Consider the following 17,997-nt stretch of genomic DNA (forward strand, 5'->3'; position numbering starts at 1 on the left):
ATCCGACTATGAGTTGTTGAGGCTGGGGTTGCTGTTGTAGAAGCTTTAGAAGTGAATGCAACAAAAAATGGCCTAGATAATTGAACATTTCTACCAAATTGGCACTCACAAAGGTATATATTGGTTGTTCATCAAATAAGCAGGTGGGGTTATGACTCCTATTTAAAAGTTGAGATTGTTGGAGGCTCTCTAGTTGTGCTAGTTCAACCACAACGCCAGACAGTGGCGAGCAAGGTTGTGGAATGATGCATGATGAGATTGAAAGCGTTGTGGTCTGCAGGACACCCACACTCGTATATGATTAAAGTTATGCTTAAGATCCATGTGGAAATGTTGATCCATGCAAGGGGAAGATAAGCGAAAATGGACAGTCGCAGAGTGCATGGGCTCATCTCCTCACTGCATAATCCTTGAGTGTGACCCTCAAGCAGTCAGATCTCTACACCGGTCACAGAGTTGAATGGATATCTCAACTTACACCTGGAAAATGCGGCTTGCATTGGGTGCGACCATGCAGCCTCTCTGAGTTGCAGGATTAAATTTTGGATCCTAAAAAAAAACAACGAGGAGATGCAACCCACGCTATGATGCAACTATGTGACTGACTCAAAATTGCAGCGCTTATCCACAACTTCTCTTCATGTTATAGAGTCATGTTCCAGAGCCTTGGAAACAACCAGAAAGTGTGACCAGCTCTAGATGTGACTATGCAACCTCCACTAATTCGCATTTTCACCTGGGTCACTGGATCACACTCTAGAGCCTCAAGCGAGCAGCCGGGGTTAGAAATATCTATTGTAATGTGACCTTGTGACCTGTTTTTCTCTCAGATTATTTGGTTAGCATCGTGTGGTCACATAATTGCAATTGTCAACCCCAACAAAAGACCAGAATTGCAACTCAAACTAAGATGTGACCCATCCATTTGTCTAAGTCACATCATTCTCGGGTGACCTCTTCATGATCCATGAGACTGATCTTGAGCTCCTCATGCCCTCAATCGAGATCGTTGACCATCAGCACGAGACTTCTCTAACCATTGAAGAAATCATTTTGCTGGAGAGTAAGGGGTATCTCGTGTACTAATGTAATGAAGAGAGACATTGTTTTGATAAAGTATACATACAACAATGTTGCATAAAATCGAAGGGATAATGCCAAGTAGACAGGCTTAGCGCTGAGGTTAGACATTGCATCAAGTGAAATAGAGAGCATATAGTGTACTCTTGTAATTTGTCCTGACAACAATTATTTCATAAGTACTAAAAATTTGTGCCATGGCTTATTGGTTCTCCTAGAGTAGTGTACGGTGCAGCCTTAGCCTATGGGAATTACACCCGTACATGGCTCCACACCTACCACTTGGGATGGGCATGGTTGCCCTTTTATTTTACAACCCTTAGAAACAAAGAAGTGGCCTCGCCTTTACCAAAATGTGCCATAATTTGGACACGTACTTTGGATAACTCCATTCCAATCAATGGGTCTTGGGAAAACATAGTGAGGTGGAAAAAAATATGGTTATAACTTTTATGTATGTTAATAGCATTGTAGCCATTGAATGGAAACCAAGGATTGGTTTTTTTTAGAGGTGTCCAAGAGGGTTTGCAGCCAAGTCTTATGTAGATGAAAGTAGTTGTACCCGAATACAATAACAAGGAAAATTAAGAGATCTACACCAGATTGGAAGGTTATCCACAAAACTAGTGAAGAAGACACTGAAGAAGCTATAGAGAAAGAAGATCCACTTCTTGAGGAGTAGTATGGCTATTTAAGAAACAAGTCGAGAGTGACAAGCATACATGCCTCTTAGCACTGCAGGGGAATGAGGTTGCATAATAGTAGGTTTATGGCTAAAACATGATTGAGAAAGACCTCCCAAAGGCCACTTACCCAGACAATATAGCTATGCATATTGTGATAGTATTGTGGTGTAGGAAGAGACTGCATAGGGGTCTAAATTGATGTTTCCTTATGAGTCAATTGTTTAATCTTTCTGATATTATTCTTTCACTTCCAATATGTATATAGTTAATGCATTTTGTTTTCTTGCAGATAATAAGGAAAAGCAAGAATGTTGACCTAGATGAAGGGAGTTAGGGTTTTTCACAGAAGCTAGATGGCTAGGGTTTCAATGAAATTGAAGTTGGATCCACTTAGGATCCTAAAACCTATTGGAGATATCAAGAACACAACATCAAGAGATGATTGGATGTAAGCAAGGTACAATGTCAGGCACTCCAACCCTAGAGTATCTCAAAACTTCCATTTTTTCCTTACATCCTCTCTTCTATCAATATATAAATGTCCTTATCATGGTGTCAGCAGTTATGTTGAGATCAATTGAGCATGTACTAAGAAATATGCATGAGAGAGAAGTGAGGAAATTTAAGAGTCATGAGGGAAGGCCAAGGGTCATGGTAGGTGAACAATCACCTCATCTCTATAAATGTGCTCTCATGCCTCATTGAGAAATAAAATTTAGAACTTGAGTTGAGGCTAGGTTTAGATAGTTGGTTTGTGCTTGAGAGCTAGAGGCACTCAACTCTTGGTAGCTAGTAGAGTGAGTGGTAGTGAGGCTAGGGTTTTTTATTAGGAAGTGATATAAGAAACCCATGCTCCACTGTTGGTTTTTTGACTAATTGCAAGATATGTACTTGAAGTTGCAGCAACACTAATAATATGTTCTTCATGTTTGGTACTGATTCCCATGCTTACTCATGGTGGTTATATTGGTTGTCTGATATTTTGACTGTATTTGTATGTGTGCTTTCATATACGCAACATGTTATGGACCCGTTCATAGTTGTTTCATGTATGTTTTGATTTTGAATCTGTGTTTATTTATTTCTTGCCATGTCAATGATTATTGTGAACTAGATTTCAATTAACTTTTGTCATGTTCTTGTTCATGTATGTCTAATTGGGTTTTGGCTCACTGATCCCTCTCATGGAATACCCCTTCTTATTGTTGCTAAGATTTGTTTGTACCTCTTTCTATATCTTGTCAATCTTGAGCTGATTTTGTTTCACTGTCTAGGCATTTCACTCTTGTACCCACTGTGACACCTTCTTATTTGATAGCCAAGAGCGACAAAATTCATGGTGGCAACCAAACCCAAATACCAAATGGGGCTCCTATCCCACACGATGTGAGGTATAATTTAGAATTCACACTGGGGAGACCCCCTAGTTGTTGGCGGTACATTCCAGCTCGTCAACAGAACGTTATCATCTTGAATTGTTACAACAAGGATTGCAACCAAGACACATGCCCCCTCTATGGAGTATTTCACCTCTAGATGGTATTATAGACATCATTTGGTGCTTTTCCCCAAAGGATATGGGTCTAAGACCTCAGTTATGCACAAAAGAGGACAATGGGTCCCCTACCATTAATTTCTTTTCTTTTCTATATGTAAAAATAATTTTGCATGATACTATGAATTCAAAAAAATAAGAATAGATCTCCTATTTTCCTCTATAACTTAACATGAGTTTGCTATGGCTTTGGGTATGTATCGGTAGGGGGTTAAATAATGTGATTTTTAGAGGTATTTTCCAATATGTAGTCAAATTAAGGGTATTTTTTAGTATGCTCCCTTCCTTTATCTAAAGCGCTTTGACCAAGGAAAGAAGATGTTAGGTGGTCGAATGTTGCCCTAATTAACTCAGTCCAGTAAGTTCAACTCAACTAGTCCAACTTCATTATGTTGGCCTTATTTATTAGCTATCCCAACCTTTACCATTTTCCACTATCCACTATATTTTATATAAGAGAACCAGAACTCGTATCATCTCTTTTGTCGCTTGCCGCCAATCCAACATTTCCAAACTATAATATTCACCTCTGGCACATGCAAGCATGAGCTGGGCTCAGAGCGGAAGGAAGAAGGAAGGAGTACAATTTCTTTCTACAGCAGGCCAGAATATTGATTTCATAATTAGAATGACCTACATACACTCGAGAAAGTTCATAAGAGATGATTCAACATTATAATAATACTAAGTACTACTGATCTTCTCTACCCTAAACTAATAACTTGTCGTGAATTTTCCAGTCGACCTACTCTGCAGCAACAAAATAAAAAACATATCCTAAAATCAATCCTTAGAAGACATTCAATAATAATGGTAGGGCATATGTAGATAAATTAAGTTAATCCTTGGAGACTGAGTAATGATATAAGCAGGTTCTAGTCTTGTGGCCGTTATTTTGATAATAGATATTAAAAGCATATGAAGCATGGGATTTCAGTGTAATCCATTGGTCTAAAGCCATCCATGTAGTGGCAAATGGTGAAAGATGCAGATATCAACATCATGACAAATTGAGAAAGTTTCCATCTATGTAGTTGTAAATGGTTAAAGCTATAGGTAACAACATCACGACAAATTGAGAACATTGCAAATAATCAACATCACAAATTAATACACATTCAACACCCCACTTCATTCATCCATAATTGGGCTTCTTATTCGGATACATGGGCACTCACGACTGGTGAATGAGGAGACATTCAACAGTTACATGGGTATTCGCTGGTGAATGAGGAGGCATTCCACAACTGCAATTGCTATTGCAAAACCAACTATTCATCGAGGAGGACCTCTGCTTAAGTCTTAATTATTATAACTATTTTATTATTTATTAATTAACAACTGTTTTATTTTTAATATTGTTTTAATTAATTTATTTTTTTAACTATAATTATTAACTATTTTAATCTAATGGCAGACCATTGTTCAATCATCTAACAATAGATCTGAGGGTGAACAATGGTACAAAGTGGCAGCTCGGGGAGTTCTTCCAGAAGAAACGCCTTACGATATAATTACAATATTTTATTTTTTCCTTATACCTTACGATATAATTACAATATTTTAATTTTTTTCTTATATATTTTTATAAAAATATTACATTTTTTAGTTTTAGAATTATTAGAAGTAGATAAAAAAAGCATATTTTTTTATTAGAAGTAAAATTTTAAAGTTTTAGAAGCATTTTTAATGCCAAATTAGATTTTTTTTTTTTTTTGTTTTAAAGTCTATTCTTTAATACTATATTATAATTGAGATGAGAGACTCATCTAACATCCCAATATGAGGGGATGTGTAAGTCAGTGTGTACATCTATAAAGTTGACACGTTACTCTTTAAAATAAAAATAAATTATGCTCATAATAAAAAAAATGAGTATGGTGTAAAGTAATTAGAAGTAAACAAAAATATGTTTGCAATACGTTTAAACCTTATACTTTTCAAAAATATTTCAAGTGATATTTAAATAAACTATTTGAAAATCTATGTTAACTAATTTATGTCGATGTCAACTTCATATATATCTATCTATAATTTTTTCATTAAAATAAAATATTTTAATGTATATAATAAAATATCCAATGTGGGTTATCAATAAAATATTTTAATAAAATATAATATCGACATATACTTAAAAATATATTAATAATAAAAAACTATTTTAACTTTCCTTGATAAAATTTCTAGATTTAAATGTTATGTAAAATATTTGAAAAAAAAAAGTTTTTATGGTTAAAACATTTTTTTAGTCTTATATATAATTTACATAGCTTTCAAAAATACAATTTAAACAATAAAAAAATACACATTGTATTTTGCACTCTAAAGAAGTTTGAACATGAATAAATTTCATCTGTACTTAAGATGAATCTATGCTAGTATAATTTAATTTTCCAATTTATTGTTTGAGGGCAAAGTGTGATTCCGTGTGCTACCTTTTAAAATAAAAATAAAATATTCTATGAATATAAAAACAATATAGACTATAAAAAATGAGTATACATATTTGATTTGAAGAAAATGTGGTATAAATATTTCACTCTCATTCTCTAGATATATAAAATATTTCCATGTCCATGTGCAGTAACATGGTTTTATATTAACTTTAGAGAGAGATAAAATAACTGAAAGTTAAAAAACATTATATTTTCACTTTTGACTATGAAAAAGATGTATAATTATTATATTTATTAAAAATATTTTAATACAATAATTAAATAAAATATCTATACTAATTAATTTATTTCACATGAATTATATATTTATTGATCATAATAAAATATTTCAATGCTAAAATAAATTGAGAGTAAAAAAATTAAATGAATTCATCCCATTAGTGATAGAATAAAATTGAATGTCAGTTATAGATGAAATATTTTAATGCCTATGTTAAATAAAATATTTCAATGTCAAATATGTGTGTGTGAGAGGGATTAAACAAAAAAAATCTGTGTTAGAGATTAAACAAAAAAGTATGCATATATTATAGAAAATGTTATAATTAAAACATTTCAAGTAGTTTTATTATTCTACATTCTAGTCACTTTTTCATAAAAATAATTTTTATACTTAAAATATTTCAAGTAGTCTTATTATTCTACATTTTGCCTCCTTTTAGATATATTTTTTTGTATGAAATCCACCAAAAATTTGTTGAAATTGGAAGTTGTCTAGTCTAAACAATCCAAGTGCTTGTTGAAATTGCAAGTTGTGTAGTCTAAACAATCTAGGTGTTTGTTGAAATTGCAAGTTGTGTAGTCTAAACAATCCAAGTGGCCAAGGAGATTTTCAAAATTGCTCAAGCTTCTAACACTTTGCACCTCAAAATATTTGATCCCTCTTGCTAAATCCATGATTAAGATGGATCTTATTTTTATAAATTTAAATATATACATAACATCAAAATAAATAATGTTAAAGTAATTTTTCATAAACTATTAAAGTGATAATGCATATTTTAATTGTTTGGAAGATTTAGTAAGGGTACTTCTATCAATAAAAATGAACTTAATTTGAAACTAATTATTTTATACAAACATTAATAAAAATGAAATTAATTTGAAATTATCTAATTTTTATTTCTACACAATATTATAATAATAATAATAACAATAATAATAATAAATATTTTTTTTTTTAATTCACATTTCGAAAAATGATATTATTATATTTTTAAAATCATAAATAAAATTGATTAAAAAAATTTACTATTCTTAAATTTAATATTTTAAGTTTTAAATCAGTTTAGATTCATTTTAATTTCAATTAAAAAAGATAAAATCTCTTTTCACTCTAATAAAATTTTGTACTGATACATCATAGCACTTACACTTAGTAATTGTTAAATTAAAATGGATCTAATTTATTCGTATAGTGCATGCTTCTCCTCCACCCCACGAGAGAAATAATGTTTCATGTAATCTGCATGAATGAAATTCTTGAACCAGCATGGATGAGTTTCATGGATAAGTTCCGAAGCTGGACCTATCTCTGCTTCGAATTCAGGACCATAAAACACTGCAATCGATAGCCTATCCATGCAACGATCTGTCATTACTGTCTACGCTCTTGTATCTTCCATTACTCATTACCTGCAAAACCAGCCTTGTATCTTGTATGAAACGAAGTAATTAACAATTATTATAAAAGAATGAAAATTTCACAATAATTACAAAACAATCTTCCAACTAATTAACAATCATAGTAAGATAATGAACATGGCACGATAAACACAACACAAGAAGAGTAGTTATTATTCAAATTAAACAAACGGTTTAGAATACTTGAACAAGCTTACCATTTTTTTTTTTAATAATTTTTGATGGATTCTCTTAACGAAAAGTTATTAAATCTGGTCATAAGATTTTGTGCAGTGGATTTAGAGTATCTAAATTTCAAAAAATTAAATTCTTTAATAAAATCAAAGATAACAGATTTATATTTAAAATAAATATATTTTGACTTTTAAGAAATTATACATTGCAGAAGAAATATAGAACTCATTAAATTCTTTAATAAAATCAAAGATAACAAACTTATATTTAAATATAAATATATTTTAACTTTTAAGAAATTATCCATTGCAGAAGAAATATAGAACTCATAAAGAAAGAGAGAGAACTCATACTCATTGGGTAAGTCTTATCTTAATTTTGTGACTGGGAGTGGGCCGTACGAGAAAGAGAAAAACACGTTGTTGGACTATATTGGTCGGCTGTATCTTTCTGGAATTGCGTGGTCTTTAATGAAAGATAAAGACGGAGACCAATCGTCTTCGACACGGCCGAAAGATATGTACCCAGCGTGACCGTATAGAGGGCCGGCAGACATAAGAGAATAAACTACGGAAATAGGTTCCTTGAGAACATCGTTTTTCATGGGAGTTTTTTTTAAAGGAGAATTGATTTGGCATATCTCAACACAATGTTAACTGTTATTAATTTTTGTGGAGTTATAGTTTTATTAATGTATTAAAGTAGTATATGACTAATGTAATACGTGTTAATTATTGAATTTATCTAAATATAAAATCTAATAAGTGTATATATTAATGGAGTTATAAATATTAGTTGTCAACCATTCAATCTAATTTATTCATGTACAAAATCGCAGTGATGGTTTCTTTGTATATTGTGCAATTTTGTTTGGAAGGAATTCATTTTTATGTAAATTTAAGGTTGTAGAGTCAGGAAAATTTTAAAATATACATATCTACCAAGATAACTAGAGTAGTTATCTATTCATAAATATTAATATACATGAAAACACTTATTTTATGATACATCTTACATTGTGAAATTTTATAAAAATCAACTAAAATATAAATTTATTATCAGTTATATATATATATATATATATATATATAATGAAAAAACTCTAACAATAATTTTAACTATAGAGATTGATCTTTACTTTACCATGGGGATTTTAACATGTAAATAAATTTGGTAACAATACCATGGCTTACTAATACTACATGACCAAAAAACCATGACACTTGTTTCTATGGCACATTGTATTTATGACATTTTTTAAATTAATCAATTTAATTAAAAAGATAGAAATGATATAACTACTATTATGACAGTTTTTTAATTAATCAATTTAATTAAAGAGATAGAAATGATATAACTAGTATTAAGATACATATTAAACTTTAATATATGATTACTACTAAAAATATTTTAGGATATTCTATGAAAATTAAATCTCTAACCTCTATTTAATAATTATTAATAGTTAAATTAAAATTATGAAAGACTTATTTCAAAATATCTAAATAAACATGTTAATTACATCGAAAATTTAGATAAAAAATTTACAAAATAAATATACCAATATCATGATAAGCTGCTCAAATTACCAATTTTTAAAATTTATTTCAAATTCTTACCATTACAACACTTGCACAAAAAATTGCAATCTAGTTAATTATAAACTCATATAATAGTAATAATAATAAATACTTTAACACTATCCATCAAAACCTGTTTTTCAAAACATGTTAAAGCTGTTGGGTAGATTTATTATCAACAATATTATTTTTATTTTTTTTTATAAATAATATAAATTAAATTTGAATTAAGAAAATAACTTTTACAAATCATTTAAAAAAAAATCTAAAACGGTAAATGGTAAAATTATCTATAAAAACAAAACATCAACTCAACAGACCCGAAGTATAATGAGCACATGAAGTATATGTGTGGAGTCGAAGCACACCATGGAGCAAAGAGCAGACGAGAAAGAGAAATGTTGGAAGAATCATGAAAAAAAGGTGATGCACAGAAAGACGAGTATACTGAACAGTCACGCAGGTGATACGGAAATCGATTCCTTTTGTGTGGTGTTCAATAAAATGATTTCTATTATTTTGTAAGTTGATAAACTCAAAAGTGGAAATTTTTAATACGGTGCTCGGTAAAGTGTTTTATTATTTTATGTTATTTTTTTAATATACAAATGTATATACTATATAGTATATAATAATGTCAAATGATTTATAATTTTAATGGTTTGTTTAATCACTTAAGTTTGTGTGATTAAAGCATTTTTACTATCGAGAAGTTATGGATTTAATTTTCTCAATATATTTTATATTATGTTGCATGATTGAAAGTCATTTTTAAGGTGAATGTGTGAATAATATATAAAAAAAACAGAGAATGACTTCTAAATATTATAATAATTTTTGGATTTGGGAGTTGAATGAGGTATTCGATGAAATAACTGCTATTATGAATAACACCTACAACTCACTTGGTGCAGGAATTAAATGGCGCCATTGGGACACCTTCCATAGCGTATTGGGTTTGGAACAAGAGGGTGGTGGCTCCCTTGCATTTATGGTGTATGAAGAGTTGGTACACTCACCCTGCCGCCTAGTGAGAGGAACTCAAAGGTATAATGTTTGACTCTGGGGGTATTCACAATTCATCTCCACAGTGGCTCGAAGTCAAAGTAGCAATTCAAGTGACGAGAATTGAGATTGATTCTAGTGTATATGTGGTGCGGGAATGAGGTCGCCCCCGTAGAGGAGGTCAGGGAAGGGAAAGACCTCCTCTCCCACCCTGGCATGGTCAAGGTGATGAGCACTTCAATTGTAGCATCCCTCATCGCTACCGAAAAATTATTGTTGATAAGAAAGCTCAAGAGCTAACGGTTGCGGGAAACCACCTCTGGGCAGTGCATATCTCCTTGAATGCCACGTCAAGGACTAGGAGGAAATCAATGTGCTACTAGAGGGCAACGTGCTCGAGATGGAATTCCATTTCCACCGTGCCAAAGTTTCCTACTACTGAATTTCTAACCTCTTGGATGTGCAACTCCAGGGCACTATGTCTCCTTCAACTGATAAAATGGATGAAACTCCTTCTCTCTCTCCAGTTTAGGATGACGCTCAACATGATAGGCTCCATAACCTTTCGCTAAGGTGTCCATAGACTCGAGGTCACTCAAAGACTACTCCAGCTGGCTTGGGCCCCTCTACCAACCAAGGTGTCTCACCCTTCCTATGGCAATCAACACAACCAACATCATCCTGCCAACCGACATCCACGCGACACCTCCTTCTCAATGATGTAGACTACTACAAGCCCTACCCAGTGGTCAAGGAAGACCCTCGAGAGCACTAGTAAGGCAGAGCTTGTCTCTCAAGGTAGCTCCTTTTGTGGCCAATATGTCTCTCTGCTCTTGGATCTCTTAATGATTTTTCCTATTACGTTGCTATGTACTTGTGGAAAAGACCTCTAGTTTCTCTTCTATGAGAAAAAGCTTCCTGTTGTTTTTATAGATTATTGTGTCTCTTAACCTCAAGCTTCTCAATATAATTAATGATAATATATATATATATATATATATATATATATATATATATATATATATAATTTTATTTTATTTTTATTATAAAATTATAATAGAAAATTGTATTATGCAATTAATGATAAAATATGTACAATTCATTTCTATTTTCACTTTTATTGAGTTTAGTAAGATAAAGGTGAAGAAGGTGGAAGCTTACCTATTTTATATATAGGTTCATCTCCTCATGTGAAAAATGTGTATATAGATAGGAGTAGGTGCATATATTGGTAGAAGTTAAAGTATGCACAATTAACATGTCTATGTCCATTACCTACTTTAATTCCTCTTTTCACTTTTATAGAGTTTAGTAAGATAAAGGTGAAGAAGGTGGAAGCTTATCTATTTTATATATAATTTCATTTCCCCATGTGAAAAATGTGATATATATAGGCGTAGGTGTGTATATTGGTAGAAGTTAGAATATATATAATTAACATGTCTATGTCTACCTACTTTAAGACAATTTTTAAAATAAACAATTTAAAATTATAAAAATGTATAAACATCAACCAAGATAGAAAAAATATATATCATATATGATACACAATATTTATATAATATTTTTTACTTAAAACAATATTTTTTTATAAATTAAAAAATATATGTATATATAATTAAATTTATGTAAAATTAATAAATATTAAAATTGCAAATTATATATAAGTGTAGTTTAATATATAGATGAAATTATTTTTTTCAAGATATTTTTTTTGGTTAATTTTAACTAAAAATTAAGGGAGATTTTTAAAAACCTAAATATAAATTGTTTAATATATAGAAATTGAGTGCTTCAAAAAGTTTTTCAACATACTAATTCTCGTAAAAAAATATATTTTATCTATAAATTAAACTAAATCTATATATAAAATTAAAATTATTCAAACATATAATCTCTCAATATATATTTGTAATTTTACAAATATCCAATAAAAAAGGAAAAAATAAAATATAAATAGACTATATCATATACAATTATATAAATATTATAATAACTTTGTAATGAAAAAGTATTAATTAGAAATGATTTTATAATATTGTCTATTTTATTTATTTAAAATTAATATAAGTATTATTATTTTATTTTTTCTATAAAATTTAAAAAACAATCTAAATTATTATTATTTTATTTTATTATAGAAATTTAATAAAGAAAGATAAGTGAAAAGACTTTAGTTCTCCATTGTCCTGGAGATGTTTCCATTGAATAAAAATTATTAAATGAAGACATTTCCTCCTCCTTTTTCATACTTTCTCCCTTTTTCATATTTTTGGCCATTATGACTCTTGGTTATTGTTGTCTAAATAAGTTACAAAGCTCTTTCTTGTTCTTCACAAGATTTATGTTGATTCTAGTTAATATTGGCCCTCATTAATATTGTTCCTTTGTTCATTGTTTTATAAGATTTTTGGAAAAAATATCATTCATTTTAGCTAATGTAGCCCTTGCTCATCAATGTTGTCCCTTTACTGAGTACTCCATGGGATCCTTGCAATATTTATTATTCATTTCAATTAGTGTAGTATGTACTCATCAATATTGTCCCTCTACTCAACATTTTGTAAGAGGGTGATCGCATTGTTGGAATTGACTATTTATTGGATTGTTATGTACATCCAATTTTGTTCTCTTTGGCATAATCGGTAGTGCTTATAAGTGGCTATTGTTTCATTCACCATCACCCTATTCATTAGCATCGTCCCCTGAAACTTGACATTCTATGGGAGGTGAGGATTATTTTGGCGGTTTAGTTAGTGTTGTGCTCTTTGGAGTGGTTCATGGATGCTTATGTATAGTTATTATTCATTCTAGGTTAACATCAATTATCCTTGGTGTTATCCCTCTAGTGGGTGCTATGTAGGCTCTTGCAACTAGGAGGGTGAGGATGTTGTTGATAATCGTTTATTGCTTTGCAATGTTGCCATTGTCTATTTGTTGGGTATTGACTATAAACAATTTTAATATTCCTAACCTTATTTTTCTATGTTGATGATCCATAAACTATCATGGATATTCCACTGGACAGTTCGTCATAACATGTATAATAATATTATATTAAAACTCTGACAATTCTACAGTATTACAATTTATTAAACTTTAAGATATGTGGATTTAACTGTAATTAGTGCATGCATGAGAATGGAAATTATGCAGAAAAGTAGAGAATGAAAAAAAAAAGCATACACACACACAACACACAAGATATGCTCGCAGGGCAACCCTTTCGGAAGAAAAACCAGCTGGAAGGTGAGGTCGTTTCACTCTCTTTCTCTGTCTGGAAATATGGCTGCAGGTACAAAGAAGTAATGCATGTGGCCCATGGGATGCTACAGTGCACAGATCCTCTCTATGTCCTCTACCTCCTATCTCACCTCACTATCTTTGCTCAATTACAAAATAAAATTCTCTCGAAAGAATGGAATGACTCTTCCTCCTAATGGCTCAGTTATAACACAACTCGATAACCTACTAGTGGTTAAGTTTGACTACATCAACTCTTAACTAGAGTTACAAAATAGATCCTTCTAGAGTCTTTTACATCACAAACATGTGGCTAGCCCATTTTTCATGAATAATGGGGGCTGACGCGACATCCTCCCGAACAATAGGTGTGAAAACAGGAAGGTCAACTTCTAAGTGGCATAACTTTTGCATACGAACTAAGATTGGCATGCTTCTTGTGTCGTTGGAAAGGTCTCTGTGTGTAGAATAACATGAGAAGGTGAAGAATTATAAAGGAAAATTTTTACCCCCCAAAAATGTCATTTGATGCGTCAAAACGCTCACGAAATATTTCAGACCCCATTTCGCCAAACTGGGCCCTGCCGGTAAAACGGTCCCGTGAGTTGATTCTTCCACTTTTTCCACTCCAAATGCATCACAATGGATGAAAAACAATATAATGATCCAATTCAGATTAGTTGAAAAAGGTGTTTGACTTGAATTTCCCTAGTTTAATGGTTGTTAGTAGTGGTTCTTTCTTTGCGTGGAAATAGTTTTAAGTTGCATTTGATTTTATTATGTGATGAGTTATTATCAAAATACAAGGAAAACATGGAATGCAAATATAGGTTTCTTGTTCAGTTTGGAATTAAAAAGGTATTTTTCTTGCATTCACTTTTCAACTATTTTGAATCATTAGGAAAATATTTTATTAGATTATTGTTGCTCTAATTTTTACCCTCTTAGTTGTATTTTTTCAATGCCCTCTTCAATTTATGATCACAAATTACTAATTAGTGTTTACCTTCTACTTGATATTGTGTGGGCTCTTGCTTTCATTCATTCTGTAAGAAAGTTGTTAGTAACTTGATAAATGCTCTTATATGGAAATAATGTTGGTTCTTGTTTAAGTTGAATGCGGATGTGTGTCTTATTATTTTTGTTCGCATTTTTATACTTTATTTTCTCTTTTCTCTCATTAAAATTTATTTTTAACTCTTTATTTCATCTTTAATAATAATATTTAATTTAACCAAAATTTATATAACAGAAACATAAAGGAAAAATACTATTTTGAACACTATTTAATTATCCCAATCACTTAAGAAATAAAAATAAGATCAATATCCTATTGTCACCCACATTCAAATGCCTAATCTTCCATGATATAGAGTGAAATTAAGATCCAAAAACATGGGAATTATTCAAAACCAAAAAAATGTACGAGATAAAAAGTAATCTACCCATTAAGAGAAGGACACTTTATTTCAATCATCTAAAGGTTACAAAATAATAAAAGACACTTATGTGGAACATCATATATGGAAAGTCCATTTTCTATGTCACATATATGTTCCATATTGTCTTTTCTCGTTGCATTACTTCATTCATATTTTTGTTGTTTCAAGGTTTTGTTACTATCTTCTTTCCCTACACTACTCCATTCATGTGTTGTTCATTTCTTCTATGAGAATAATGGAAAAAGTTCTAGAATGATTCATTATTAGGATTTTGTTATGAGTGATTATTGTCTTGTTGGGATTGTGTGTTCTAATTAGGTTTTAGATCCTATTTATGAGGAGTTTGTTTAAACTACTCAACTACTTTGTAATTTTAATTCTATATACGTATTTACTTTTTGGCTAAATGAATGAACACAATCTCTGGTCTGAGCCTTGCCTCCCCTGAGAGTTGCATCTCTCATCTTCCCATCACTTTGTTTTCCATATTTTCTATCTTGGTATTAGAGCTTGGTTAGAGAGGCATGAAATCCTATGGCATGGTTGAGTCTTGGGAATTTGCGTTAATTAGCGCAGACCTGCTCTACATATTGAAGTGGTGTTGACCTTAGGTATGTACTATTGTTGCAACAAGGAAATGTTAGTTTATGAGGTTTCCAAACTTTTTCATGAGTGGTGTGTCCCTCTGTGGCATGCTTCCTAGTAAAGGAGGCATGTTCAATGAGATACTATTGTGGTGTGCATTATGTGTCCCCTTACGGTTGTCCAACCAAGTGTAAAGTGTGTGAGTAAGAGGAAGAAGGAGCCTTGATAATGGTAGCAACAATTAGTGGTGTGTTGTTCATTGTGACCTGTTGCAATTTGAACCAAAAATCTCTGATACATTGAGTGGCATGAATACACATTTGTGTAGCTATTGTGAAGCCAAGGTTGTGGAAAAATAAAGGAAGTCTACAAATTGAATGTAGTGTAAGAATCTTTTACCTGCCCCTAGTGGTGGCGATAGTGTTAGCATTGAAAAATTTATAAACATCATAATACAAGTAGCAGTTATGAGATGCAAATTGTGCCTCAAGAGCTCCAAGTTGGAATTTGAATATATTTTCTATGAAATAAGTTAGGCATGACTTGTAGCTTGTCTAAGATAGATCTCCCCATCATTGTGCTAAGCCATAAATAATCTGCATTGAATTAACAAGGCTATCGACTAAATTGTAGATAAATTTTTGGGGCTTTATTGAGGTTTAAAGGTACTATTTAAGAGTATGACTTTCACAACATGTGTGAATAGTTGTCATTGATTTTTGTTCCCAATGTTGCAGAAAACAATTCCTTGCATATTCTTCATACTCTCAATAGTAACCATTGTAAAAATTATGATTATCCTAATGCAAGAAGCAATCATCAAGTTGAATGAATCTACCCTTGTTAGCTGAATGAATCTTCCCATTAGAATTGGGAGAACCAAGCTGGGACTGACCTTCTTAAGGCTTGGGGAAGTGGATCATGAAGTATGTGTGGCTTGATCCTACATAGAATACAATAGTGCTTATACAAATCTATTTTGGTATCAGAGACATGGCCCAAGTTCGATTCCCCTAGTAACATTTGAGGGGGGTGTTGGAGTAATTATTACTAATGCATGTGGTTTTTGGTGTAACGAAAAAATGTTAATATGGTATAAGAGAAAGTTTGGACATTAATCTAGATATTACCATGAATGATGACATTAGTCCAACATATAAAGAGAAGGCACGTTGGTCATTTTGTAGATAGAGGAGAACCAATGAATGATGTCTTCAAAAATATTAGATTGTTTATTTCATATGTTTCACTGTCTACTAAAACAGATGATTCAAATGCATGGTTTGTTGATTCCAGAGCCTCCATCCATATGTCTTGTAATAGGCATTGGTTTTGAAAATTTTAATGAAACCAAAAATGGTGCAAATGTATATATGGGGATGATCATTCATACCAAATTAATGGATATAGTGATGTTTTTGTAACATTATCAAATCATTGTATTAAAAAAAATCATAATGTGATGTGTGTTCCTGGCAATAAGAAGAACCTAATCTCCGTTTCTACCATAGCAGATTGGGATTGAAGGTAGAATTTGTAAAGTCACATTGTATGGTAAAATATATGTAGGATCACTCTAAGGTTATTACAATATATTCAAGAATTGGAGACTTATATAAGCTTGATATCACAATCAAAAGTGATCAAGCATTGACATCCATAACCATGAAAAATAAGCTCTTCTACACAAAAGGTATGATCACCTTAATGATCATGATTTGTTACTACATAAAAATTAAAAAATGGTAGAGGGACTTCCATTGCTTAAGAACGAATATTGTGGATATGAAGGGTGTGCATTAGAGAGGAGTTCCCTACTAATACATATAGAATAAAAAGGGGTATCCTTGAACTTATCTATACAAATATATGTGGGCCTATGCAAACAAGATCATTAGGTGGAGGATACTATTTTTTGATCTTTATCCATGTTCGTAAAAGATAAAAGTGGGTTTATTTAATGAGAAATAAAATTGATGTATTTTAATATCTTAAAGAGTTTAAAAATTTGGTTGAGAAATAAAGATGAAAATACGTCAAGATCCTCTGATTAGATCAAGGGAGAGAATATACATTAGGTGCATTTTTCAAGTATTGCAAAGCCAATGGAATTGTACAATAGTACACAGTGCTACATACTCCACATCAAAAAGGAGTATCTAAAAATAAAGAATTGAACCTTAGTGGAATGTGCACCAAGCATGTTGAAAGGTAAAAACCTTGCCAACGATTTTTAGGTTGAAGTTGTTAGTACTATTGCTTATTTGAATAATAGAAGTCCAACTAAATGTTTAGTTCATAAAAATCCCTTTGGCGCTATTTATATTTATAAACCAAAATAAATTCATTTATGAATATTTGGAAGTAAAGAATTTTCTCATGTTCCAAAAAAGATAGGAGAGAATTTGATGCAAATATTAGTAACTGTGTTTTCATTGCTTCTTTTCCTGATCATAAATTATATGAGATATTTGATCCATCAACACATAAAGTCCATAGGAGCTTCACTCAATGTACCTTTGACATATCATGTGCATTCATGGCATA

Source organism: Pinus tabuliformis, chromosome 1_1 (genome assembly GCF_031772625.1).
Source record: "Pinus tabuliformis cultivar Carrire ecotype Pingquan chromosome 1_1, CPIR1, whole genome shotgun sequence".
NCBI classification, from domain to species: domain Eukaryota; kingdom Viridiplantae; phylum Streptophyta; class Pinopsida; order Pinales; family Pinaceae; genus Pinus; species Pinus tabuliformis.